This window comes from Lepisma saccharinum, chromosome 18 (assembly GCF_977018435.1).
Source record: "Lepisma saccharinum chromosome 18, izLepSacc3.1, whole genome shotgun sequence".
NCBI classification, from domain to species: Eukaryota; Metazoa; Arthropoda; class Insecta; order Zygentoma; family Lepismatidae; genus Lepisma; species Lepisma saccharinum.
In genome coordinates, this window is record NC_139246.1 from 3,084,663 (window position 1) to 3,112,373 (window position 27,711).

The 27,711-nt window shown below is 38.9% G+C and overlaps 1 protein-coding gene across 1 annotated transcript in view; it reads right to left on the reverse strand.

Moving 5' to 3' along the window:
• Positions 1-27,711, reverse strand: part of LOC146002332 (5-hydroxytryptamine receptor 1B-like) — a 61,048-nt gene that overhangs the window by 7,896 nt on the left and 25,441 nt on the right. The gene's annotated exons all lie outside the window — the stretch shown is intronic.

Below are 27,711 nucleotides of genomic sequence, written 5' to 3' on the forward strand. Positions count from 1 at the left end.
CCTTCTCTAACCCGAAGGTTTATGGCTGCAGCAACAAAAGCTTTCCATCTGTCCCTATCCCGGGCAAGATCAATCCAATCTTTTCCATCCTTACACATTTATTTTAGGTCCCTTCATGTTCGTCTTGGCCTTCCTACAGGTCTACCATCAGGTTTCCCAGCAAGAATCCTGTAAATCCTTTTTTCCTCTCCCATTCGTGCCACCTGGCCTGCCCACCTAAGTCTTCTTGATTTAATCATTCTAATAATATCTAGAAAAATTGCAATTCACTATTTTATATCTAGGATGTTCCCCCCTCGCCCCGTTGCGTACGCCAGTGCCCATATGTCTTCACGGAATGACGCAATGTGTAGGGGGGCAGGGCTGGCAAGGTAATTTACTCGTTACGTTTTTTACGTAAATTACACGTAATTTACTTTGCGTAGAAAACCAGCTTTTTACGCAGATGTAAAAAAAAACAATCTTCTTTCGTAAGTTAGTAATGTAAAAAGTACTTTCATTATCTTACATTTTAAACATTTTCTAACATATTTAAGCACAAAATCGATATTTTCTGAAGATTGTTTATGTAGCCACCTCACGCCCTCACCTTCACTAACAGATATTTAAAAATACAACCGTTCTTTCACATATTTTTAAAACAATGAGAAACCTGTTGATATATACGTCTTGCACAAGTACAACATAACGATTAACGACAATTTATTTGGATTGGATTTCAAAGTTTTAGCCGAGCTTCAAATTGCTTTATATCCTGAATGAAGAATTTGAGCAAGCACTCAAAGAAATGAGGAATGGGAAAGCAACGGGCACTGATGAAATTCCTGTTGAACTTATCAAATGCCTGGGAGATGGAAAAAGAGAAATACTGCACTTATGCAATGAAATCTATGAGAAAGGGGATTGGCCACAAGATTTCACGGAGACTGTTTTGATACCTCTGCAGAAGAAAAGCAATGCCAGAAAATGTTCTGAGTACAGGACAATCAGCTTGATATCTCACTCGGCAAAAATTCTTCTAAGAATTCTGAACAGACGCCTATACTCGAAGGTCAGTGGCGAGTTAGAGGAAGAACAGTTTGGTTTCAGGAAAGGAAGAGGTACAAGGGATGCAATTGGTTTACTGAGGACCATTGGGGAAAGATATTTAGAGAAAGGAAAGGAGGTGTTTGTAGTATTTGTAGACCTGGAGAAAGCCTTTGATAGAGTGAATTGGGTTAAACTTTTAGAAATTCTGAAGAAAATTGGTGTAGATTGGAAAGAGAGAAGACTTCTAAGCAACTTATACATGAATCAACGAGTTAAAGTGAGAACAGGAGACGAAATGACAGAAGGCTGTGAAATTGGAAGAGGAGTACGACAAGGATGCTGCCTATCGCCTACTTTGTTTAATATCTATTTAGAAGATATAGTGAAAACTTGTTTCCAGGGTACAGGAGGTGTCAAATTGGGAGGAAGAAGAATAAACTGCATAAGATTTGCTGATGACATGGCATTATTCGCTGAGGATGAAATAACCATAAATAGTATGTTAGAAGAGTTAAACAGCAGCTGTGAGCAGTATGGAATGAAGATTAATGTAAAGAAGACAAAGGCAATGGTTATAGGACGGAAACCAAGGAATATTAATGTGAGAGCAAACAGTGAAAGAATCCAGCAAGTGGATAGCTTCAAGTACCTCGGATGCACTATAAGCAGTGACATGAGCTGCAACCAAGAAGTGAAAATGAGAATCGCAATAGCAAAAGAAGCTTTCAATAGAAGAAAAAATGTTTTTTGTGGACCCATGGACATAGGTCTAAGGAAGAGATTAGTGAAATGTTTTGTGTGGAGTGTAGCACTATATGGTGCAGAAACCTGGACATTGAGAAGAAATGAAGAGAAACGACTCGAAGCTTTTGAAATGTGGACATGGCGAAAAATGGAGCGTGTAAAATGGACGGACAAGGTAAGAAACGAAGCCGTACTGAAAAGAGTTGGTGAAAAAAGATCTATACTGGAGACCATCAAGAAGAGGAAAAGAAACTGGTTAGGACACTGTCTAAGAAGAAACTGCCTGCTAAGAGATGCCTTGGAGGGAATGGTTGAAGGAAGAAAAGTCCGTGGAAGAAAGAGATATCAGCTTATGGATGACATTAAATTAACTGGGTCGTATGCTATTACGAAGCGTAAGGCAGAGAACAGGGAAAGCTGGAGATTGCAGTGAAAAACCTGCCAATTAGGCACAAAACAATGAATGAATGAATGAATACATAACTATATTACAAAAAACACGTTGATTGTTAATTGTTATACGTTATATTTAAAAACACGCTACTGATTGGAAAGTAGAAATAGTGCGAAAATATGTTGTTCATGGGGACAATTAGAAATGAACGCGTGCTAGTATAATAATGTATTGAAGTGATAATTTAACTACTTATTTTTGTTTGTAAAATTTCAATCTAAGAACACATACAAATTTCGAAGGAAAGATTTTTAAATACTTTTTTGGTTTTCTGCTTCTGCCAAACTGCCATACATAACAATAACCAACGGAAAAACCAAGTTTCCTTTTAATTCTTACGTTTGATTCTAGTTTTTTCGTTCTATATGTATTTTACGCGTTTCTTACGCGAAATTTGCGTCATGTAGAAAACCTTTGTCTACGCGTAATTGCACAACCCCGATTGTGGGTATATTTCCCTTTTATAAAATGCTAAGAATTCTCCAACCATCTATGTATGTGTTCACGTGTCCATGAATGTGTTTTTATGTATATTTCCTTACTTTTCTTCCGTTACATGTTTCCAGCAACGTTCGTGAGGCGTCATAGACTTACTATAATGGTTCTGGTCAATCAACAACTTGTGTTACTGCAGACCAGGATTATTCTAAGTGCGGCCTTGCATCCTATCCAAGGACTTTACACAAGCTGTCGTAAGCAATGTCATCATATGCATCTGTCAGATGAGACCACTCACGTTGTCCACTCACCAATAAAATTTCCATACAATACTACTCGCTGACCAGTCCATGTCCCGAGGAGAGAATCACACCACCACGTAATGAACTTTTGCACAATTTTTTATATTCGTTCATCAAGTGAATGGTGTTCTGAGACACTTAAACATACTTCAAAAGTCTACTGAAATTACAGTCGGTAGCTAAGATACTAATAGGTAAAATGTTCAGAGTTATTTTTGTTCATCTTTTCTTCTACCATCATTTGATTTTGTTACGGAATAAAAGTGTGGTGATGTTGGATCAGCGATTGTCTCCTCGTGCTGCCATCTGTACATTAGCTTTTGAACTTCATAATCCATAAAATTGAGTGATTGAACATGGTAATGGGAACATTTTCCTAATATTCTCTTCGTCATCGACCTTTGACTTTATTTTAACATATTGAAAGTATGTTTCGTCAAGTGTACTATTCAATTTGTTCCCGACCTAGCCAACACCTTCTTATATACAAGGCCTGTTGCAGAGACGTGCAAGGTCATCTGTCGTAGGTCATGGATAGCAATATCGAAAATGTGGGTTAAACTGGCGGTAAATTGGCGTGGTTCGAACGTAGTATTTCTTGTGCGTGTACAACGGTTAAAAATACACAGTAGTAACGGCAATGCTGGTAGATATCGCGTTTTCATGCATGACACCTACGTTTGCGTTTACTTTGAACGTAAACAAAGCATTCATGTAGTCGAAGTGAAGGCACCTGGGGGGGGGGGGATCACAGAGGGCGGTACACGAACGTAAATACATTTCCGCCTCAAAAAAATAAACTGTGAATTATTTCTTTTCAAAACTGTGTTACATTATTTTATTTTGGTTCACATACCAGTAGCGAAAATCTGCACCAGGGTTCTAACCAGGCTCTCTGGCATATCGTACCAGTTATTTCGTTCATTACTGCAACTTCTTTATGTGTCTAACGTAATATTCACCTCGCGCTACGAGAGAAGCGGTCTTTATAAATTAACTCAATGCTTTTTAAATGACATTACTAAGGACTTATGATAAAATTACAGATACCTCTTCAAACATCACTTCACATTAAAGGTTTGTGATGCAATATTTTACCGCTGTGTGACAGTAGCGTCGGTGGTAGGATGTCGTTTTCATGTGGTGGAGGACCAATTACACGGCCAGCGAGGTCTCCGAACCTTACACCATGTGGTGATCTGTGGAAAATACCGTCTACGTTCCTGTCCGACCGTGGATCATAACAGAATTGAAAACCTGAATTGGAGATGCACTTATCTAGTAGGTCAACAGGGGCACGTTAGCCAAGACCTTTGCAGAAGTTGATTACATGTGGGGTGTGTACCGTGTTACCGTCGAAAGTCACAGAGTACCTGTAAAAATTTTCCATGAAACTTGGACAGGTACTGAAACAGTTGTTACAAGCTACATATCCGTGTATTAATTCATTAAAAAAAGGCCTAATTTGCGAAGACCCTGTACTTAACACCGCCTACGTCATCAGCAGGGAATGGATTTATATGTAGTAAACATGTGCTAAATATGTAAATACATATGTAGTATCTTTTTAATAATACAAGGCACTACACGACGGCATTGTAACTATTACCGTAGCTTGATTGATGCAGTTGGAGTTTTAAATCCACTTTATGCACAGTAAGTCTAATTGGGACTGGAGCTACAGTTTAATGTGGGATCCGAACCATTATATGCCTCCACCGAGTATCGAACCCGGGACCCCTTGATTACAAGGCGACGACGTGACTGTGACTGTCTTGAAGAGAAACCAGAAGGGAATCCTGTACGTGTGCCACAAAATCGTTGCTTCTGGCGCTACTGTCCGGCGAGTAGCTAGTAGCGAAGGTGGGGTTAGCAATGTCCTCCTGGAGCTGGGACTCTCATCCAACATTTGTAACAACCAGGAGCCGATGTTTGGGCTCTCATTCTCTAAGGTTGACATCAATTGTAAATAAACATAAATTTCAAGCAAACAGTTGGGAGGTAAAAAAAACAAAAACAAGAAACAAAAACAAAACAAACAAAAAACAACATTATTGTTCGGATGACAGAAAACTGAGGACGTCATGGTATCAAGCCGTATCTACAGGGACGTACGAATTCAGTGAAACTGGGAAAAACAACTGGGAATAATTTGTTCTACGACCAGCACGCACAGCTATGCATACGATACGTGTGGAAGGAAACATTATCGTTTTCCATTTTTTAAAAGAATAACGAGGAAAGAAAATGGCGACAAAGGGGACAGAAGTCATGCACAAGATAATGCCTGCAAACGGGAACGGAGTGGACTCCACTTTCTCTTTCAGCGGAGCAGTGGTGCCAACCCTGCAATAATACGTCTAGCACTGGTTACAATTTAACAAGTGTCGCCAACCACAAGGCTGTGTAAGCTTATGGGGTAACTTTTGGTCACGGTTATCTCGAGAATCAGTCGACAAAAAACAAATCAAATTCTACCCGACCACTGAGAGAGGATGCTTCTAGAGAACCACTGATTGATATTTTCATTTACTGCTTCAACGTCGCGAAAATTAATTAATTTATTTCAATCTTGAAATTTCGTATTTTTAAACTATTCTTTAACCCTGCACTTGGCTCTCCACGGAACCTCCTACTGCACTTTAGGACATTCACAATATAAGGGGCAGGCCCCCCTGGCGGAGTGGTTAGCACATCGCGCTACGACGCCAGGGGTCCCGGGTTTGAATCTCGGCCTGGGCATGGGTGTTTGTGAGTGTTCATTCATCAATTTCATCATATCATCACTCATCTCCATCTTCGCAAATTAGCCAAAAGTAGCACAAAAGCGAAGTAAAATAAAGCAAATCAATCATTCAACATGTGGAGGTTCTATTGAAACCGTTTTGAAGGTAGAGAATTTGAATTTTAATTTTATTACTCCATATAAACCATATACATTGATGTTTGGAGGGTTCAGTACAATTCAGACAAAAAGTTTGGTTACAAAATTTGCATAATTTACAAGTATTCACTAGCGTAATAATATCCCTGATTTAACAAAAGTTTGCTTTTGAACCTTGTCATATTTTCTGCTTTTATGTCATTTAGTAGGTTATGGAATATTGTGATTGCCATCTATTGGGACCTTCTTGAACTAATGTTAGCCTGGTGAAGTATGGCTTTGGAACATGTTTATTTCGGGTATTATATGTGAGTTCTATTGAACTTCGTAGCATAATACTTTTTCTCGCATGTAATGCAATTTCATATATGTACATTGAAGGGAGGGTTAATATTTTGAATTTCTTAAACAACGTTTTGCACGATTCCCTAGGCTTTATGGCTGGCGTTTGTTTTCTAAATGCTTCTAAACTTGTCGGTGAGTTCACCTAAAATTATATTGCGTAATTTATTAATTTATTAGTGAATGAAACATTGCATTATATACCTGAATCAGAGAATTTGTATTAAGTGTATGTCTTAATATCCTCAGTGCAAATATTTTGGAATTTAGTTTTTTAACAAGTATTTTTAAGTGGTTTCACCAATTTAGATTTTCATTTATAGTTACTCCTAAAAGTTTTGTTTCGCTAACTAATGTTACTGGAAGGTGGCCATTCTTTACTACATCTTTAGTTTTACTGTTTTGTTTAGTGTGAAAAAGAAGGTAATTTGTTTTCTGTTCGTTCAATAGTAATTTGTTACTGTTAAACCAAGATTTCATTTTTCTCATTGTTTTTTCCAATGTTGGTTTTTAACTCGTTCACATCATTTCCCTTCCCTTTACTATGGCGCTAATATCGTCTGCATACAACAAAATCTTTGTATTCTGTATACTTAATGGTAAATCATTTATGTACAAAAGAAAAAAAAAGAAAGATGCTCTGCGTTCGAGTGCTGGGCTGAGCATTCATGTTTGAAGAGTTTACGAACACGCTAACTTGTCGACTTATGGTAAGTGATGTGCCGTAGACTATAAGTTTACGTCTACATGCGTTGTCTACACGTAATCTACGCGTAGATTACATTGGGTTGTAGTTTACATAGAATACGTAGACAATCTAAAGAGCATTAAAATTAATTTTCAAGTGTTTGATGAAAGGAAATTGACATTTTCAACTATATTGGTTCCTAACGAAATGAAAAGAACCCTATTTACAACAAAATTTCTCTTCTCTATTATTATCAACTATGGAAGAAGATAAATAGTGTGCAAAAACAACAAAAGATGGCAGTCGTGAGGCAAGAGTGGTCTTTTTCGCATAAAACACTAGAATATTTCCTATATTAGGTTTCTTCCTAGGTGAAAAATTGTTCGAATTTGGAAAAAAGAGTATGAAAAGTTCTTCTTACACATCAGCAACTGATACGCAGTATAATTCTCTTTTTATTCCACGGCGCTCTTTGCTAAGTTATCACCTTTCGCCATGTTGTTTACATAGATTACGTCATCTACGTGTATAAAATAGTCTACATGTAGAATGTAGACTATCGTTGTTTACACGTAGACGCACATCACATGGTCTTGTCAAAGAAGGTCTCGGGTTCGGACCTGTAGATGAAAAGTTTTCGTGTTTTAACTAATAACGATTCATCCTTATCGTTACGATCAACCAATTAGTCAAAATTGGCAGAATAGCGACGTTAAAATAAAAAAAAATTAAATACGAAAATACATCACAACATAATATTTTTAGTCAACAATTGATGATAACCATAATTTTGATATTTTCGAGGATATTTCGTGGCGAGGGGGGTAGGGGGGGCTAAAGTCTCCAAATAGATCGTCCTGTATCTGCACCACTTTCACAGTGGGTTACTGAAACTCGTTGCCACTGCTATGCAGGCCCGTAGCTAGAATTGATCTCCAGGGGGGACTCACGGGTTATCGGGGGGGGGCTTTGTAAACCAATTCCATTTTTTAAAAATTTAACAGTATTAAATTAAGGTAAATTGTATGTGTTGGGGGAGGGGTCATTACGTTACATAAAATTTATAAATATCACACAAATACTACATTTTTCTACATCTTTTAAAATATCTCTTGAAGTGTTAATGTACTGGTACTGATTGATTTGGTGTTTTAAGTCCACTTTATGCGCAGTAAGGCTAATCGCGACTGGAACTTCAGTTTAAAGTGGGATCTGAAATCATCCCTTACACACTCCATACTGCTTTAGATGATACAGATATTTATATCACACAAAAAATGCACAGTATTCAATCACAGTGCCTACAGTACAGTCCACCCCCGGCCGAAGCAACTTCGTTCCCAAAACTTGGGAGCTGTTGGCCCTTGATGCAGATGCAAAGGAAATTCGCATGATGACATCAAAGTCACAGATTTCTGTCTAAATGGAGACCGAATCAGGGGCAGTGAAGGTACAGATAAAGAAGCTCCCGCATGAAAGGACTTACAAAGTCTAGATAATCTTCTAAATACTTGCAGATACTTAGACGTCAGCTCATAAACAAGATGAGCGAGTGTAATAGTAATAGCTGCTGTTCATGTTCTGTGAATTTATCCTTAAAGTTGTGAGCTGTCTAAATTTTCAGTCTTCAAATTATACAAAATAGTGTTACCTAATGTCAAGGGGTGCTGATGACAGTGCCGGGGGGGGGGGTTAAGGCCCCTGCCTGGCTACGGTCCTGCTGCTAAGATCGTTAATATTACCTGCTCCAAAGCTTGAATTTCGCATTCATTTTAACAGAGATTTTTCGTCGAGAAGGTTAGCAACACTGGACGGAACACATTGACTTCTTGTGTTCAACTCAATGCTCTGTTCTCGACGAATGAAAACAGGTTATCGCTGTAGAGTACCAAGCGCCACGAAGTTTGGAAGAAACTCGTTGGCGAAAATGCACACTTCAACCTTGGAGAAAATATTCCGATCAAATGCAAATCTATCCTATTGTTTGTTACTTGTGAATCGGCGGTTCAAGGTCAAGTTTTTCAGACACCCACTCGCCACATGGTAAAAGACTTCCGACCATAACGGGCAGATTTTTTCAACCTCAGACTGACATGCTAAGGCCAGGATTCGAACCAGGAGGATACGTTCCGATAGAAGGCGAAAAATCGTGATGAACATTAATTTACATTTGTTTTCATGTGGCTGTCGGAATTGACTGATTGATTGAGTTGGTGTTTTAAGTCCACTTTATGCACAGGAAGGACAATCGGGACTGAACCTACAGTTTAAAGGGGGGGTCCGAACCACTATGTGTCTCCACCAAGATGACACACACACACACACACCCATACCCAGGGCAGGATTCGAATCTGTGACCTGGGGTCCCGGGTTCGATACCCGGTGGAGGCACAAGTGGTTCGGATCCCACTTTAAACTGTAGGTCCAGTCCCGATTAGCTTTACTGTACATAAAGGGGACTTAAAACACCAAATCAATCAATCAATCAATCTGGGACCTCTGGCGTCGTAGCGCATTGTGCTAACCACTCTGCCACGGAGGCCGACAGCTGTCGGAATTGTTCTATGCACGCACCATAGTTTTTTTGGGAGGATAAAAGTTTGTGGAAAACGTGTACGTTATGTGCATTAATAGGTAAATTTTAGATTTTAAAGCCTAGAACACACGGAATGTTTTTTAAACATAAAATGTGCTGAATTTCGCAAAAAGGGCCACAATTCACATTTTATGCCAAATCTGAGTTGTTTCGCGATTTCAAATGCAGAAAAAAATCGTTTAGAACATTACACTCCACATACATAAACAATCTTTTTGCCCAATCGCCGCCACTGCCCAACACTGTTATCCATTATTTTTCTTACATTTTGTACAATTAGTGTATACATTTATAGTTATTGTACTTTGTAATTAACTTTTGCACATTCCTTTAAAGAAAAGCTTTAAAAGTTTGGACCAAATTTTACTCATAAAGTTTATATTGTGTGACCTCTCACAAAGAAAACTATACATTTTGAGAGCTGTGGATCCATTTATTGTTTGGATCAAATGGTTCCTGTTATACACTAACATTTTTTCGATCTAATGTTTATTTCTGCTAAGGAAGTAAAATTAATTACCACTATACACTATTTGAATTAGATATTTGTATGATTTCGGGGGAGAGCTTCAGCCCCCTAAGTCCTCCCCCTGGCTACGTGCCTGGCTGGGAACGCCACTGATGACATTAATACAATTATTAAGAAGCGCACAACTTTGCTCCTCGAACTCTGCAGATGAAGGATGAATGACGCGGCAATTCGGGTGCAGCGTAAATGCTTCTCGCCCATTGGCAGGTGCATCGACCAAACAATGCTCCCAGTGATGTGCACTTTTCATGAATAAAGTTTACATCATCATCAATGACTAATTACCACTTCTACAAGTTTCGTTCTTTTGTGTGGTAATGGAAGGAGCGGAGGTATTGAGAACGACACGACCTGTTCGCAAAACAAGTCTCGTCATGTCACAAAATGCGGAATATGGTTCATGGGGAGGGGGGAGATTCCAGCATACAATACGCCAATTGGCTTTCGTACGTAAGCAGGAAATGTAGAATCATTTTGAATGGAACATATCTTCTTTTAGTAAATGTTTAGTGCTTTTATCATAACCATCATTACAAATAAGTGTCAGATGACAAGAAATTACTGCTCTGATCGCATTTTGTCTTGTTAGAATAGTCTCACCTAACTCAGGACATAGTTGTACAGTACAAAGAACTTGTAGCATGTGAAAAAGCATTAAACAAAATGGTTTAGAATATATAAATATAGAATTAAGTGAAAAGATTTTGCAAGTAGGTTGTATTAATATCACACACACAAGCAAATAGGTTTATAAAAATAATGTCATTCCATTAATGTTAAACGAAAAACATTATTCCTATGTAATTAATGTAGGACAGGATACGTATATTCAAATTGTTTTGAGATCAATTTTATTGGTTATAATTTAAAATGGTTTTTTAATAGTTAATAAATAGCAACGATTAAATTATAACTATTAAAACTGAAACAGTATTTAGTATAAGTAGAACGCCACCTATTATTTGTGTATAAACAGAAATAGGATATTGTCAGACTAATATATTCCTGATATCAGAGTGTTCAGATAATCTGTGTCTATCACAGATCGCTATTTAATGTTTCGAGTTCAGTAAACTATTCTGGTAAGAATGGTGTCTGAGATTAAGAAAATAGTTACCGAATAAAGGATAGGGACACCAAAGTGAGAATGTTATATGATAAAGAGTATCTTATTTGCGTCTTTTGTTACGGTGGAAACCTTTGGGCATTTATACTTTGTAAAGCAGAGATCTGCTATAGGCAGAAAAAGGTAAACATTTAAAAAATATGCGTAGAATTCGTAAAACGAATAAACGGACAGATTGGATGGAGGACTTACAGCCAGCAGGGGGCGGGGAAGGCAGTTGCCCCAAACTTTTTGCCACATTTGCCCCCTCACTATGCTAAACTTTATCTACCAAGTGAAAGTAAACTGTCCTTGCGCTCCCAGTTTTGGAAGCCAATGGCCGCCACTGATAGCCAGTATATCAGAAAAACGATAAAGCTATCCGAATAATGAACACATTTGAATGTTTTGGATAATCAGAATATCAGATATTCGGATAATTGATCTAGATAGCAAATTATCAGGATTTGGCCATCCTTACTATTTTCGGTTTGTTTTTGTTCTTCGTTGCGAATAATTTGAGATAAAAAGGAATATGTTAAATGCGAAAAAAATACAAAAGCAACAACTGAACTGGATATTTGCCCATGTTCGCGTATTATATGTTGTATATGATAGCTGTCACCCCTAGGGGGGAGGGGTTAGTAGAAAGTACAATATTCCAACCAAGGGTGACTGCGGGACTTTTTCTCAGGGGGGCAGACACAGAAACTTCTTTATTAATATTATTAGTAGTAGTATTACAATAACACTATTATTATTATTGGCATTATTATGGTTTTCATTTTTGATACTATTATTATTATTATTGCATTGCTATTACTACTATTTGTTTTTTTTAAATTACATTCATTTGCAATTCCCACATTCTATATATTTATATACAATTTGCATACCTGTATACTTAACATTAATTCATGTAGGACAAAAAACGGTTTTTAATAGATAATCAGTGTAAAATAGACTAAGTTTAAATGTAACCCTACTTCAAATAGTAATAATAATAATATTTATTTAAGTGATGAGCACAATTTTACAACCAGGTACATCACTATATCACTATGTCAAAATTGGTCATAGAAAATTACAGAATTGAATACATAATTATTAAAAAAATTACAGTGGATCCTACAATTTTATACATCATCATAAATTCAAATTGTAAGTTTCACCAAGATCAGCTACTAAACCTCTTGCCTTGTTTAGGCATGTGAGAATTGAGATATACCTATGGGAATATCTGGGAATTTTATAAGATATATTATTCAAAAAATATTCACTGTGAATTTGTAAAGTTGAGATCTTCTGTACAAAATTAATCCTTTTCATTTTTCTTCTTTCTTCTAAGGTAACACCTTGTTTCCATGATTATAAAAAACTAAGTATGCTGACCAAGGCAGTAATTTATTTTATTAAAAACATAAACTAAAAGTAACGTTTCAACCTTCTAGCAAAGTCTTCATCAGACTCTGTATCAAGTTGATGAAGCCCTTGCTAGAAGGTTGAAACGTTATGTTTAGTTTATGTTTTTAATAAAATAAATTACTGCCTTTGTCAGCATACTTAGTTTTTCTAAGGTAAGCATATTCAACTGCGTTAATCATTCAGAGTAATGTTGGTCATAGTAATTATCTTTAAACTTTGTGCATAATAACCTGATAAAAAGTTTTTGAACTGATTCAACTTTTTGAAGGTGACTGGTGGCTGTCAGAAACCATAATAATAGTTGCTGTAACTTAGGGCCTGTAAGTCACAGAAAACAATACTTTTTGCTTTAAAATTTCGCTACAATTACACAATTCGAATTACATTAACTCTTTCCTGTGGGCGTCCATGATTCCAACACGAAACACAATAATTTATCAAATAGCGTTCTCTGAAATGGGTGTCTTGGAAGCACAAATAGTAAAATAATTTTAAATGTGTATTTTTATGGCGATCTCTGATGGTTTTTCCCAGTTTTGAAACTTAGTTTCTAAATGCACAGAATAACACTTACAAATTGTCTCACCAATCAGTGCCATAAAGAGCCTATTTCTTCCATTAAGGCAAGAAGCCACTTGAGGCCTGCATCCGGCTCGTGACAGAGGAATGCTCAAACAGACGCCAGGAAGGACGGTGTGTGTAGCGCGTGTGTACTTGTCGTGACGAAATACACGATCATTGTTTGTTTATCGCTTCGCTGGGAGCATCTTCGTCGCTTACCAAGCCATTTGTAATTTACAAGAACCGTGTGAAGGCGGTTGGGAAGGCGAATCAGCGGTTGCGTGTTGGCCCGTGAAAGTATTTGGTGTTCTGGGAGGTCTGGTTTGGTATTTCAGCTGTACATGAATTGTGCACCACATAACTTCATGCAAATTCATTGTTGTCGTTCGTAGTCGGAGTTTTATGTCGAGCCTGGTCGTATTCGTGGCCGAGGGCAGCGCTACTGAAGCATAGTAAGAAGCAGGGATGCCCATCCCCCCAAAGTCGTTCATCAAAATCCCCCGAAAAGAATTGTTCATCATACATTGGATTGAATTGTTCATCATACATTGGATTGGTTCGATCCCCGGCCGGTTCAAATCCGGGAACTTTTCTAACGGTGGAAGCGGCCCCGGCGCCCACCCAGCGTCGAATAACATGGGTACCTGGGGGAAACCCTGGGGGGTAAAGGCGGTCAGGGGCGTGATGCTGATCACATCACCCCCACTCACGACCGGATCAAGAAAGTGTGGGGCGTTACCCCCACACCCCCTATACACCTTCATGGCGTGGTGCTATGCACAGGGGAACACTTAATACATTGGATTGATTTGGTGCTTTAAGTCCACTTTATGCACAGTAAGGCTAATCGGGACTGGACCTACAGTTTAAAGTGGGATCCGAACCACTATGTGCCTCCAACGGGAATCGAACCCGGGACCCCTCGATTACAAGGCATCGACGCTACCACTGCGCCATCGTGGAGGCCTAATTGTTCATCATACCCCGTCCCCCCAAATACACACACGAATATAGTTAGGATAAACTCGCAGTTATTGATTTTTGATTGAATGTGGTTACTTTCATTTCATTTTTTAAAAGATAAGTTTTTGAAATACGTAAGCTTTAGACAACGAAAACTAACAGTATTTTACAATTATCCAGTCAGTTGTAGCACAGGAACACATACAAGCGAAACTAATCGTGCCTGACTAGACTGAAAGAAAACACCAGACATTATTTACGACTGGCCGAGATGCCAACAATCGCAGGCGCATGACATTCGAAACCGTTCATTGTAGTTGAAATTTCATAAAAACTAAAGGAAGAAATAGCACGGCTCACTTTCATGTTTGCTACAGGAAATACGTAGTATTCTTGTGGAAGTTGTTAAATCATGAAGTAGATGCTGAACATCTAATAACAATAACTAAAAATCAATAAGAAGTCAATCAAACGAAACGATCCCCACATTTTTGTGTGAAGATATGTAGAATTGGTATAATCGACGCGCTAGCTTCGTTAACGACCGGCTGACTTGGTGTCGACGGAGCGCGCTCACCAACTACAACAATCACATTCAACGCACAGTGCTGCCACATCTACTCTCCAGCTGCGAAAGGAGAAAGGTCTCCACATTGAAGTTGCAAACAACAAATTGACACGACAGCAACAGCGTGTCCGCAGTCATGTGACTTGAGACTCCACGTGGAGTAGACGAGCAGAATGACAGCTGCGCCCATTGGGCTAAAGGTTGAATGTGATTGGACGCGTTCATGGCGGCGGCTTTCTTCAGATCTTAAACGTTAACGAAGTAAACGCGCGGACTTTAGGTAAACTATGTAATTTTGCCCCTGTGGGCACCCCTGGTAAGAAAGACGAGGAAAGGAGCGATGTAGAAGGCTTAGTCGGTCGCGTTCCACAATGGGAAATTCCCTCGTCAAGTGCAACAGTTCAGTAAGGCATTACTGTCATTTTTCTTCTTGAGTGGACGTATTGCTTGCATTGTAGAATTATTTATCTTGTAGTTTACGATTGCTACAAGCAAAGAAAAAAATAAATTGCTGTGATGTTTCAGAAGAACACACGCTCCATTCATCAAACATTTATTCTTAGCTTAATTAATGTTACAATTATAACAATGGGATACATTCAACAAAAGAACAAAAAGAAGCAGTTATACAATGAATCTTGACAATAATTTTACATTGTTGGAACGTAGCAACTCAACTGGGAGATAAGATAATAATAATATTGATATGAATAATAACAATAAAAAAAACATTGCTTATTTCACATTTGACGTTCGGGTCTCCCCGAGGGCATAGTGGTAATGTTATAAACGGGTCCCGGGTTCGATACCCGTTGGAAGCATATTGCACAGGTTCGGATCCCGCTTTATACTGTAGGTGCGGTCCCGATTAGCCTATCTGTGCATAAAGTTGACTTAAAACAACAAAAATTCAACAATTCGAGCACATTTGACGTAGCATCCGCTGTTTTACCTGTGTGGAAATGGCCTCAGTGAGTCCAACGAAATGTGTTGCCTTTGAAACACTTTACACATCCGTTGAACAGATTTTTTGCTACCAAAAGTCTGGGGATGCACAGTTATCATGTTTTTATCAAAGAATCGTAGCTTGGAAGACACAAACGACCCACGCTATCAAGGGCACCCGCAAGCGGAGGGGGGGGGGGGGAGTTAATGTAATTGGAATGGTGAAATTGTAGCGATATTTTATAACAAAAAAATATTGTTTGCTGTGACTTACAGGCCGCTAGTTACAGCAACTATTATTATTATAATTATTTGAAGTAGGATTACATTTAAGCTTACAGCCTATTTTATACTGATTATCTAACTATATATTTTTTTTTCAGTATACAGTTATGCAAATTGTATATGGATTTACAGAATATGGAAATTACAAGTGTGTAATTTTAAAAAAAATACAAGTAGTAATAACAAATAATAGCAACAATAATAGCAGTAATGATAGCAATAATAATAATAAAAGTTTCTGTGACCCTGCCCCCTGCACGTTATATATAACCGAAACGGCTTCCTTTGAAGTCGGATACGAATTTCAACATGAGCTTATCTCCCTCCGGAAACATATCAGATATGGATCTCGTGGATATTTCGAAACTGTAAGGAATTTAAAAGCATGTATCTCAGTTGCGGGATCTGTTGTCGGAATTTCTTGCCGAAAGATTCAGAATTTCGACATTTCTGCTTCTCATATGTCACGATGTGATCTGCATGTGTAAGAGATCCGAAATCTTCGACGACTCTTGGCAAAGGAATCTTCTTTGACCAACACAAGCAAGGATTTCTCAGTGAAATTTTCATGAGAAAACAAGCAGAGGATTAGATAGGTTCTGAATTTCAATGTGTACTGGTACGAAAACAAGAAAGATATTGTTTTCTTTTCCAAAGCCTAACCGCACCGTAGGCTTTCCGCTTGTTGCTCTGTACAATTATATCATCATGTACTCTTATTCACATTGTAAAAAGACCTTCCGATGACGTATTGTAATCAAGGGGTCTCGGGTTCGATTCCCGTTGGAGGCACATAGTGGTTCGGATCCCACTTTAAAGCTGTAGGTCAAGCTTCACTGTGCATAAAGTGGACACAAAACACCAAATCAATGAATCACATTGTAAAAATACATGTTCGCGTTATACTCCGGCACGCTATTTCCCCGCCCCCCATTCACAGCGCCGAACGGTTATTTTTTCACAATTCTGTTTTCCTGCTGGTCGCTTTGGGGGAGGAGGGATTCTTAGGTTACTGCTTGTTGCCCAAACAGGGGGGGGGGGCAGCAGTAGGCCTAATTGGCCGCAAGTTTCTTGTAGGTAAACGCGGCAACAGCGGGTCACTGCCTGCGCCGGTTCTTAGCTTGGCAGTACTCTAGTATTTAGCTCTTCTGGTGAAAAGGCAAGCCCTGCGCCTGTTATTGACCCCTTCACCTCCTTCGAATGTTGATTTCTCTACATAAGATCGTGGAAGAACATTTAGCGGGTGAATTGTACCCAAGTTTGAAAGTAATAAGTTGTGAGCAGTAGCGGCGATTGCGTGCCAAAACTGGGGACGGGAGGGGGGCAAAGACAGTTTCCTTTTTGTTGAGAAACAAAGGCCATAGTGTGGGGTCACAAAATCGGGGGCAACTTCCCCCCCCCCCCCCCCGTCCTCCTAATCGCCACCACAGGTTGTAAGTAAAGAAAATAACAAGATTGAAAAATCGTCACTGTAAGGAAAGGAAATTATCCTGCAAAGTGTAATATTGATCCTACAATAATGACTCTTGTATCACGAGACAGGAAATTTTATTGATGATTTATACAAGAAGAAAAATGTTGGTACTTACACTACTAAGGAAGCTATATTATTTTCCAATATGGCCGCCAGGTATTTATGTATGCAGCATGAGCCAACATTTTGACATAAACACGTAGGGTGCAAGAGAAAAAAATTGAGGTTTTATTTCAATTCCGGATGCTCTCATTGGGTAAAACAAAGTGCATGAACATGATCAGTTGCGTGCCCAAGGGGGGTTATATCCCCTCCCGGCCCAGTATTCCAAAAAAGAACATCAAATGCAGGAAAAGATGGTAAAATTTGGGCTGACTACTAAAATTTGTATACCTAACCCCCACCTTTCGAAAATCCTGGGCACGCCACCGAACACGATTATGGACAATTTGCTTGGTATTACTTATGGATCCCACTGTACGCCAACGCATAGAGTGGTAGACTTTTGGCCACTGTTGGCTCTTGTTATTTGGCTATATGATACCGTTCGAAGAAATTCCTTTATAACCGCTTCTACGTTCATCCGTAAAATGCCTAGACCTATCAGTTTTCATCGTTCCCTGGTGTCGTAGTGCGCTACTCTAACCACTCCGCCACTGAAGGTCGACAACACCAACGAGACACATCCCACAATAAATTAAGAAAATGCAAAAACATGCATACCTGCTCAGAAAAAATGCCGTTTGTCTTAGGATCCCGTGTTCAACTAACTCGCAACACCAACTGCAAAATCTCTCACATCCAGACCCCAGCTGGTAATACCTCGCAAGAGATTAGGTGAACGGGCCAATAGAAACTACGCGTCTGGCAGGAACGGGAAAATCCGGAGCAGAATTCGTGGTAAGGATTACAGGAAGCGGGTGGGCTAAGTCGCCAAATGCTTTCCTGCGGACCCAGTGAACACGTTCCCGCACTTCAACAGTATAGCAATTATCTCCCGCGTGTCAACACTGGACCTCGAATTTTAGCCTTTAAACTATTTTTTGCCTTTGGAGGTAAATAAGAAATAAGCTAAGTCAACGTTTCATTAAAAAACACAACTAATGAACTTTTATAGTGCATAAAGTAACCTATTTTGCTTGTTGGAACCTATTTAGGCCTCCTGCACTGTAATTCAAGCCTTTCTTAAGGTTTTACCGTGTTTTTATATCACATACAGGTATTTGTTCTGTTTAGTGACAACAAAAATCACTAAAGTCCTGCCGTTGTATTTGTCGGTGTCCAATCACAGCACAGAACGGTTATTTTGACAAAATGCTGGGGAGGGGGATTTTTAAAGTTGCCGCTTCTTGCCCAAGCATAAGGCCTAATTTGGTTGTTTGACCGCGAGTGTCTTCGTAGGTAAACGCGGCAACAGAGGGTGACTGTCATAAAGGCGGTCTCCGCGCTGGATATAAGGACAGCAGAGCGGGGCTGTAACTTGTTTGAAACATACTTTTGTCAATTTCGAGGGGAAATTCCAAGCCCATGAGGTTCTTTCGAAGTAAACGTTTTTTCCAGACAAAGCAAAATGTCTGGCGCGACTGTTGCCTACACACAGTGGCGTGCCTGAGATTTCCGAAAGGAGAGTGGGAGACGTATGCTTAACCGGTTAGCATTTTGACATTTTTTTGTCTTTGCCCATAATTAAATATTTTTAGAACATATTTTGGTATTTTTCGAGCCTATTTTGGTATTTTTAGAGTCTATTTTGGGATTTTTAGAACCTATTTTAAGATTTTTAGAACCTATTTTAGAATTTTTAGAACTTATTTTGGAATCTATTTTCGGATTTTTGAAACCTATTTTAGGATTTTTAAAACCTATTTTAGGATTTTTAAAACCTATTTTTGGATTTTTAGAGCCTATATTGGGATTTTTAGAACCTATTTTAAGATTTTTAGAACCTATTTTAGAATTTTTAGAACTTATTTAGGAATCTATTTTTAGATTTTTGGAACCTATTTTAGGATTTTTAAAACCTATTTCAGGATTTTTAAAACCTATTTTGGGATTTTTAGAGCTTATTTTGGGATTTTTAGAACCTATTTTAAGATTTTTAGATCCTATTTTAGAATTTTTAGAACTTATTTTGGAATCTATTTTTGGAAACTACTTTAGGATTTTTAAAACCTATTTCAGGATTTTTTAAACCTATTTTGGGATTTTTAGAGCTTATTTTGGGATTTTTAGAACCTATTTTAAGATTTTTAGAAACTATTTTAGAATTTTTAGAACTTATTTAGGAATCTATTTTTAGATTTTTGGAACCTATTTTAGGATTTTTAAAACCTATTTCAGGATTTTTTGGAACCTATTTTATGATTTTTAGAGCATATAGTTAGGATTTTTAGAGCTTACACTGTCACGTACACAAACTGCATTGCTATTCTTTGAAATAAAGGACCATAGATGGCAGCATGCAAAAGGAACAACGGTTATATGAGGTGATGCATAAAGCAGTTTAGAAAGTGGGTAAGAGATGGCACCACCCAGGAGAACTTATACGATTGTAAATAGAGACAACGGAAAGAGCAGATATGATGAAATAGTGATTGTATATATTAATACTAATTATGAGGAAATAAATAAATAAATTTAACATAATAACAGGATATAAATAAGGAGAAAAGTGGAATTATCATTCAGTAATGGCATAAGTGATTAATATACAAAAGTAATGAAGTCGAGTTGTAATTTCGATTTTGTGTCTATTACAGTTCCCACGAACTGAGAGTTTCGTGTGGCTTTTGGGTTGTTTTTCCCCTGGTGTAGCGCCATTTCACGGCAGCACCCCAAGCACATTTGGAAGCGCATACACTGTAGCTCCAAGTTAAGGTTAGCGCCGGCTAGGCGGCGATCTTTAACTAACCCCTTTATCTTTGTTTGTCTGGGGGATTGATTTTATTAATATTTCCGTCAATTTGGATCGACAAAGAAAGGGAAGAAGAAAAATTATTGATTACAAGAAGGAGAAGCCTTAGCGATTATAAGAAGAAGAAGCCTTATCAATTGCATGAAGAAGCCATCTTAATCATTATAAGAAGAAGAAATATTATTGATTATAAGAAGAAGATGACATTAATTATAAGAAGAAAATGCCATATTAATTATAAGAAGAAGATGACATATTAATTAAGAGGCTGTAAGAAGAAGATGCCATATTAATTATAAGAAGAAGATGCCATATTAATTAAAAGGCCATAAGAAGAAGAGGCCATATTGATTACAAGAAGAAGAAGCCTAAAGAAGATTAGCTACAATAGAAGAATAATATTGTATAAAAGGATTTACAAATATATTAATACTTGTATATAATTATTCAAGAATATAGTACGAATTGTACCCTCCGTAGTGTGTTAAATCTGTTGTTTCCTTTCATATATTCTTAGCGTTAGTAAACTTGGTCTGTGCCCAGAGGTATCTCATTGTCTCTCCCCTGTGCTAAGCTGGTAGGTGCTTACGTGAGAGGACGTGGCAACACTTTTCAGAAGCTAAAAGTCCGAGGTCTAATCATCACACACGCGGTGTGATATACCGGCGGCTTTTGTGTTTCACGGGCCGTGCCTGGGAATTATCTGAACAAGCAAGATTGCGCATTCCGAAGTGCTGGGTACCAAGCTATCTAGAATTCGGCATTTCCGCTGTGTATTCAGGACTAGAGCAGATAAGTGGTTCTAGAATTCGTTGCCGTGAAGGATTTGACGTAGACAGATCAATTACGAGACGGGAGGGAGCCACGAATGGGAGAGGGAAGAAGAGTTTACAAGATTCTCGTTGGGAAACCTGATGGTAAGAGACCTGTAGGAAGGCCAAGACGAAGATGGAGGGACAACGTTGAGATGGACCTAAAGGATGGAAAAGATTGGATTGATCTTGCCCAGGATAGGGATAGATGGAAGGCTTCTGTTGCTGCATCCATAAACCTTCGGGTTTAAGAAGGCTAGAGAGTGAGTGAGGGAAGAGAGGAGACCGACCATTGATAAAACTTCAATCGTAAAAATAATAATTATGGTGGTCATCATACTTATGATACAATAATAGTTATACAATATAGCTACACTAGTGATTATATAATAGTAACCGGGGCCTTCCCGATGGCGCAGTGGTAGCGTTGTCGCCTTGTAATCAAGGGGTCCCAGGTTCGATACCCGGCTGAGGCACATAGTGGTTCGGATCCCACTTTAAACTGTAGGTCCAGTCCCGATTAGCCTTACTGTACATAAAGCAGACGTAAAATACCAAATCAAGAATAGCAACTCTTAATAAAAGTTTTATTGCAAATTCATCAAAATCATTATTAATATAATTAGCCAACCTCGTGTAACATCGCGCTACGATGTCAAGGTTCCCGGGTTCGAATCCCGGCATGGGCATCTAGCGACATGCCAAAAGGTGCAGAAAAGCAACGCTAAATAATAATAAAAAAATCAAATTATATATCGGCACTTTGTCGGCATAACCACGGGGGGGGATAGACCTTACAGGTTTTTTCTTGAAGAATTGGTAACTGGTTGTTTCATAATGTTCGCGAGCTAGTTTTTGCGTACGCCTCACTTGAAAATAAGTTTGTTGGCATTTACTTCTACAATAACGAACAGAGAACGCAAGGGGAGGGGGGGCATTTTCCTCCTACCAGCCTCTATTTAACCAATTACACTTTTTCTCTGAAGAGCGGCTTTGAAAGGATACAAGGAAGTCGCCCAGCTTCCTGGATATTTCTCTGCAGGCAGCCTCTGGTATTGCTGGAATATGTTTCCGTACGACCTTTGGCAATTGCCTATAGCCCACTTTACTCTTCAACTGAGAGCGTTGGAGCTACCGTTGCGGTATCACGTGTTCGTATTTTACGTTCCTTTGATGCCACCTTTGGTTAATCGTGGTGATGATGATACATGATTGATGTCTAAAAAAGACACCAAAATCGAAATCGTGGCCTTCGGTGGATAGCCGGTCACACAAAGGTTTTGGAACTGGGACAAAACATATAGTTTTTTGGAGAGCTAACGAGCTTGTACCTCAGGAAATGTTAATTAAAAGATTGTTTATCAACCCTTGTGGATCAATATTAATGTTTTTTTGTAAGAGACTACCTTTATACGAGGGCTGGGGCATAAGTAATGACAACTTATATTTTTCTCAAAGTTAAACTGTGGTAGATACACCCAACGGCGAAAGAAACCATAGGCGAATTGTCCACCACCGCTTTCATTCGGTCTGAATTACACAATGTGATGATAATTAATTGAAATAAAGACGTTAATAAGCAAACAACAATGCCTGCTTCGAACGTAAAACAACGCAGGATGTAAAATAAAAACATAATGAAAATAGCGGTGGACAATTTGCCTACCATTATCTTTGCCGTTGACTACCACAATATGATTGTGTGGCCCGAAGAATGTGGCACCCGTAGTGTGTGAACAGGTCACTAGATGGCAGTGTGATCAACGTATAATGTACAGATAAGGGAGCAGTGGTAAATTCTTTGTTGAGCATACAGAGTTCATGTATCAAAATAGACTTCCTTCGGAGGAGAAATGCCAGAGAATGCCACAGGAAGCTGGTGGAAACGGAGGGAAACAGTGTCTACTACACTACGTCAGTTATGATAGATATATTGGGGTTCCAGCAAATATTAAACCGACAGTTACAAAATAAGGTCGAATGGATACACGACACAATTCTTACTCCAGGAAGTGATTCATGAGGTAAATTTATCTCTTTATTTGAAAATATAAATATAAACTTCTCATGCGTGAAGTGTCACGCATGGAAGTGTTCCATTGCGGCTCTCTTTGAATTCGTGCGTCATTCACTTATGAACTGTGACGGCACCGCGAAGTTTCATTAAGGACGATTTCTTGTAGTGCATTTCCGTTCTTTTACGTCGCTTTTCTGCCCCTTTTGGCTAATCGCGACGATAAGGATGTAAGAAAGCCCTGGCCGCGACACGAACATGGGAACTTCAGTAGCGAGATCGAAATTCGACCACTTAACGCTCTCGGCAACCTCTTTCCTTTGCATTTAACATTGCTTTTGCATCTTTAACACGATTCTGAGGGTGGGGACAATAAAAGATTTCGTAATTACGATTTTTAACCTTAATTTAAATCGGGGTCATTTTGTGGGGGCCATTACCATTTTGGTTTTACTGCTTCATTTGAAAATTTTGTTTATCTCAATTTCGGAGGGGGCTATAGCCCCATCAGCCCCTCCCTGCTTACGCCAGTGACAGTAATTGATGAAGTTTTAATGAGTTAATTTTTATAAAATATATTTATGGTAGCCTACATGCAATTTATAATTATTATCTTCCTTTATGCAAATTAAATTTCTTCAAAATTAAATACAGCCGAATTTCAGTGTAAAATGTGATCTGTACTCTGACCTAAATCACAAGTTGTCATCCTATGTTACCGTAATGCTGGTCCTATCTTTTAACCCAGAGGTGCAAAACTGTGACGCAAAAACCTAAACAAAGTAGCGACATAGATTGCGCATTTCTGTGAAACTTAATACACAACCGCCTTTACATCACAGCTGTTTGCACTCGTGCACTTCAGAACCACGGTCCGCTGGCTCTATGTATCCAACGGCATACCGAGTTACACAGCGTGTACATTTACAGCTGTTAAATCTCACGGACATTGGCCAAGGTCAGCGCCATCATACAAGACATTGCACGCGTAAGTTACCGAAATCCCGCCTGATGCCGCCACTGTACTTGATAACCTATATTCCAGAATTGTCACTTCGTAACAGCCAGTTTTGTGCGAGTATTTTCGTGTTTGCTGCATTCTTAGGCAAAGAAACAAGGCATGAGTCTAGAAAGTAAGCGAATGCCAGTGGATACTATGGTTGGTTTACATCTCTGAACTCACGAGATTATTACTATGTGATTGATTGTGACAAGAATCGCATTCGCACATTTCGAGTGAATAATTTCGTTTCATCGTTCCACTGTTTGTGTGCTGCATACACGAGCACGTGCAGATTGTAATGAAGTTATTCCGGGTTCGATCTGAGGGTGGGGCATTTTCTGATCCCACTTGATACTGTAAGTCCAGTCCCGAATCCCTTGCTTCCAAGCCCACGACGTTACCACTACGTTATCGGGGAGGAAACCTCACAGCATATTTAAATCTCTGTCTTCATGGGCGTATTTTGGGTGGTGTAGACGCGGAAACCTTTCCATCCCATAAAAATAACGTCCAGGATTCTTTACTAAATAAGCGTTACATTGGCTAAATCATAAATATAATTCTGAATTACTTTGCTCACCAAGTCCCAGGAGGTAGACAAAAGTAAAAATTGAAAATTTTGGAGGGACAAGTGCCCCTCCTTGCGTCCGCCAAGTTACGCCTATGCTTGATTTTGCAGCATGATGAGATAACCACAACATTACGGACAACATTCTCAACGGTTATTTTTTAAGGCAACTGCACTGTATCGTGCCATGAAGGGGGTGGCAGAGACCCACACATTCTCGATCGCGGACATGGCGAAGGTGATGTAATCAGCACCAGGCTCGGCCGCCTTTACCCGCCAGGGTTGCCCCCAGGTACTAATTTATTTAAGGCTGGGTGAACCTCAGAGACGCTGCACAGGATATTGTCGGAAAATTTCCACATCGGGAATCGCACCCACCCGCGTGGCAGTCAGACGCCCTACTGACTTCTTAAAATTTGAAATAAATCGCTTACTGTACTGATTTCATTTTCTTTTCTCCGCACTTCAATTCTATTTCACTTGTTCTGTTAATTTTTGACCATGAACAACACAAACATTTGTCTTATTCTGGATTCGAACCCAGGACCCCCTGCGCTAACCACTCAGCCACGGAGGTCTACAATTGGTTCACTACGGCTCTCTATCACATCAATCAAATATTCACGAAAATATGTACACTCCTGTTCACATAAAGTGGCGCATTTTATAATGTATGTGCCACTTTATCTTAAAAGGACTGTATATATATAACCTTTTGTACAATATTGTTAAATAACGAGCTAACGAACGCAATGAATAAAGGATTGAATAAATAATGAAAAAAAACGGAAGGAGATATTAGTGATTGTATTATCACAGTTTTCAAGCCAGGAATCGAACCCTCGACGCACAAACTCATGAGGGATGTTACCGCTGCTTTTAGACTTGTCATCCCTTGCACTGAAAAAAGTAATGAAATGAGAGCTTTCGCAAAGGAAGAGTTATCAAGAGAAAGTGGAGAAAGTTTGCTATACGATTCTACGCAAGAAGCCCAAGAAAAAACATGAAAATTGTTCAAATGTTTCTTTCTTTAATTCCTTTGAGGCTTGTTCCATGTGCGTATTCTCAGAAAACTACATGAGAGGTAATGTCGTCCGTCAAAACGGGCACACAGCCATGTATGATTTTCTGTAGATAATGTTCGAAATGCATAAAAACAATCCTGTGGCACAGTTAACTCTTTTAAGTGCTGCATTGCAAATCAATTGAGCTTGTTTTTTCTCTTTCTGTCTGTCTCTCTCTCTTCCTTTCTCTATTTCTTTAACCTTTTCTCTCTTTCTAATTTTCTTTCTCTCCATCTCTTTCTATTCTCTCTGTGCCTCCTCTTTCTTTCTTCTGTTCTCTCTGCCCTCCTCTTTCTCTCATAATCTCCCTTTATTTCTTCTCTCCTCTTTATTTAATCTATATTTTCCTCTGTCATCTTTTCTCTCTCTTTATTCCTTTCTTCTTTCTCTACTTTTCCCTCTTCTCTCTGTTTTATTGTTTCTCTTGCGTTCTCTCCCCTTCTCTATATTTTCTTCTTTGTCATTTCTTTCTTTGTTTCTCTTTTTCCTCTCTTCTTTCTCTCTTTATTTTCCCCTCTTCTCTCTGTTTTATTTCTCTTGCGTTCTCTCCCCCTCTCTTTATTTTCTCTATACTTTCCTCCTTGTAATCTCTTTCTTTCTCTTTTTCGTTTCTTTCTCTCTTTATTTTTCCTTCTTCTCTCTGTTTTATTTATTCTCTTGCGTTCTCTCTCCTTTTCTTTATTTACTATATATTTTCCTCTTTGACATCTCTTTCTTTCTCTTTTTTCCTTTCTTTCTTCTTTCTCTTTATTTCTCTCTGTTTTATTCTTTCTCTTGCGTTCTCTCTCCTTCTCTTTATTTACTCTATACTTTCCTCTTTGTCATATCTTTCTTTTATTATTTTTTCCTCTCTCCTTCTCTCTATTTTATTATTTCCCTAGCTTTTCTCCCCCGCTTTATTTACTCTTTGCATATACTCTATTTTTCTTCCTCTTTCTAGAGGTAAATTTACATCCATTTTTCCACCAATCGTGATAATCGCGACGATGAAGATCAACGGAGGAAATGGAGGATGGGACAAACACAATGAGACATCCATGTCTTGTCCAAAGTTCAAACCAGTGACCTCTACACTCGTAGCTCATTATTCTCACCTTTGCCGGTCCCCGTGGCGGAGTGGTTAGCACATCGCGCTATGACGCCAGGTTCCGGGTTCGAATCCAGGCCTGGGCATGGATGTTTGTGAGTGTTCATTCATCATTTTCATCAACGATCCCTCATCCCCATATTCGCAAATTAACCAAAAGAGGCACAAAAGCCGAAGCAAAATAAATCAATCAACAATTAACAAAAGTTGCATAAAATCGGTTTAAATAGGCGTTTGCAAAATTGCTCGCACAGGAATGCCAAATGTGTCTACGTGAGCTTTGACAAGAAATTCCGCCAATCCCAGTAGCCGTAACGGCAAGATGTGCTTCCTGCTTTTTTTTCAACCGGAAACTGTGGCTTGTGCGATTTTTGCACCGACCCAGCAGATAAAAAAAAGTCTATTGCGAAATGTCCCAGACCAACGCAACACGGAAATTCAACTCCGCATGAAGCATTTATCGCAAGAGGAATCCCCGCGAGTATGAAGATAGCGTGCGGTAACCCCAGATTGCTTCACTATACGTGTGATTGCGTGCGTTCTCATTATCACACTTGACACAGTTTGTTCACAATCGAAGACAATACGCTTTGCAACAAATGATAAAGCAGAGAATATGGATGGTTATCAGAGGCAATAACGCGTTGTTGATACAATATAAAAACTGCAGTTATCGTGTTGGAGAGGTTATATCAGGTTATCAAACTGATGACATCTGGTTGTACCCTTCCCAAGTGTCTGAAGTCCTTGAAAATGAGAGTGGCGCTGGTTACTGCAAGCTTCAATCCTGGCAGATAGCAGAATCAGTAGATTTCCACAAATTCAGTCTCTGCGTGTAAGATTGACATTAGCTCTGTAGAGTTTCAGTCCTTTAGATAAGAGGGAGAGTAGCTCTTCTCCACAGTTTCAGTCCTTGT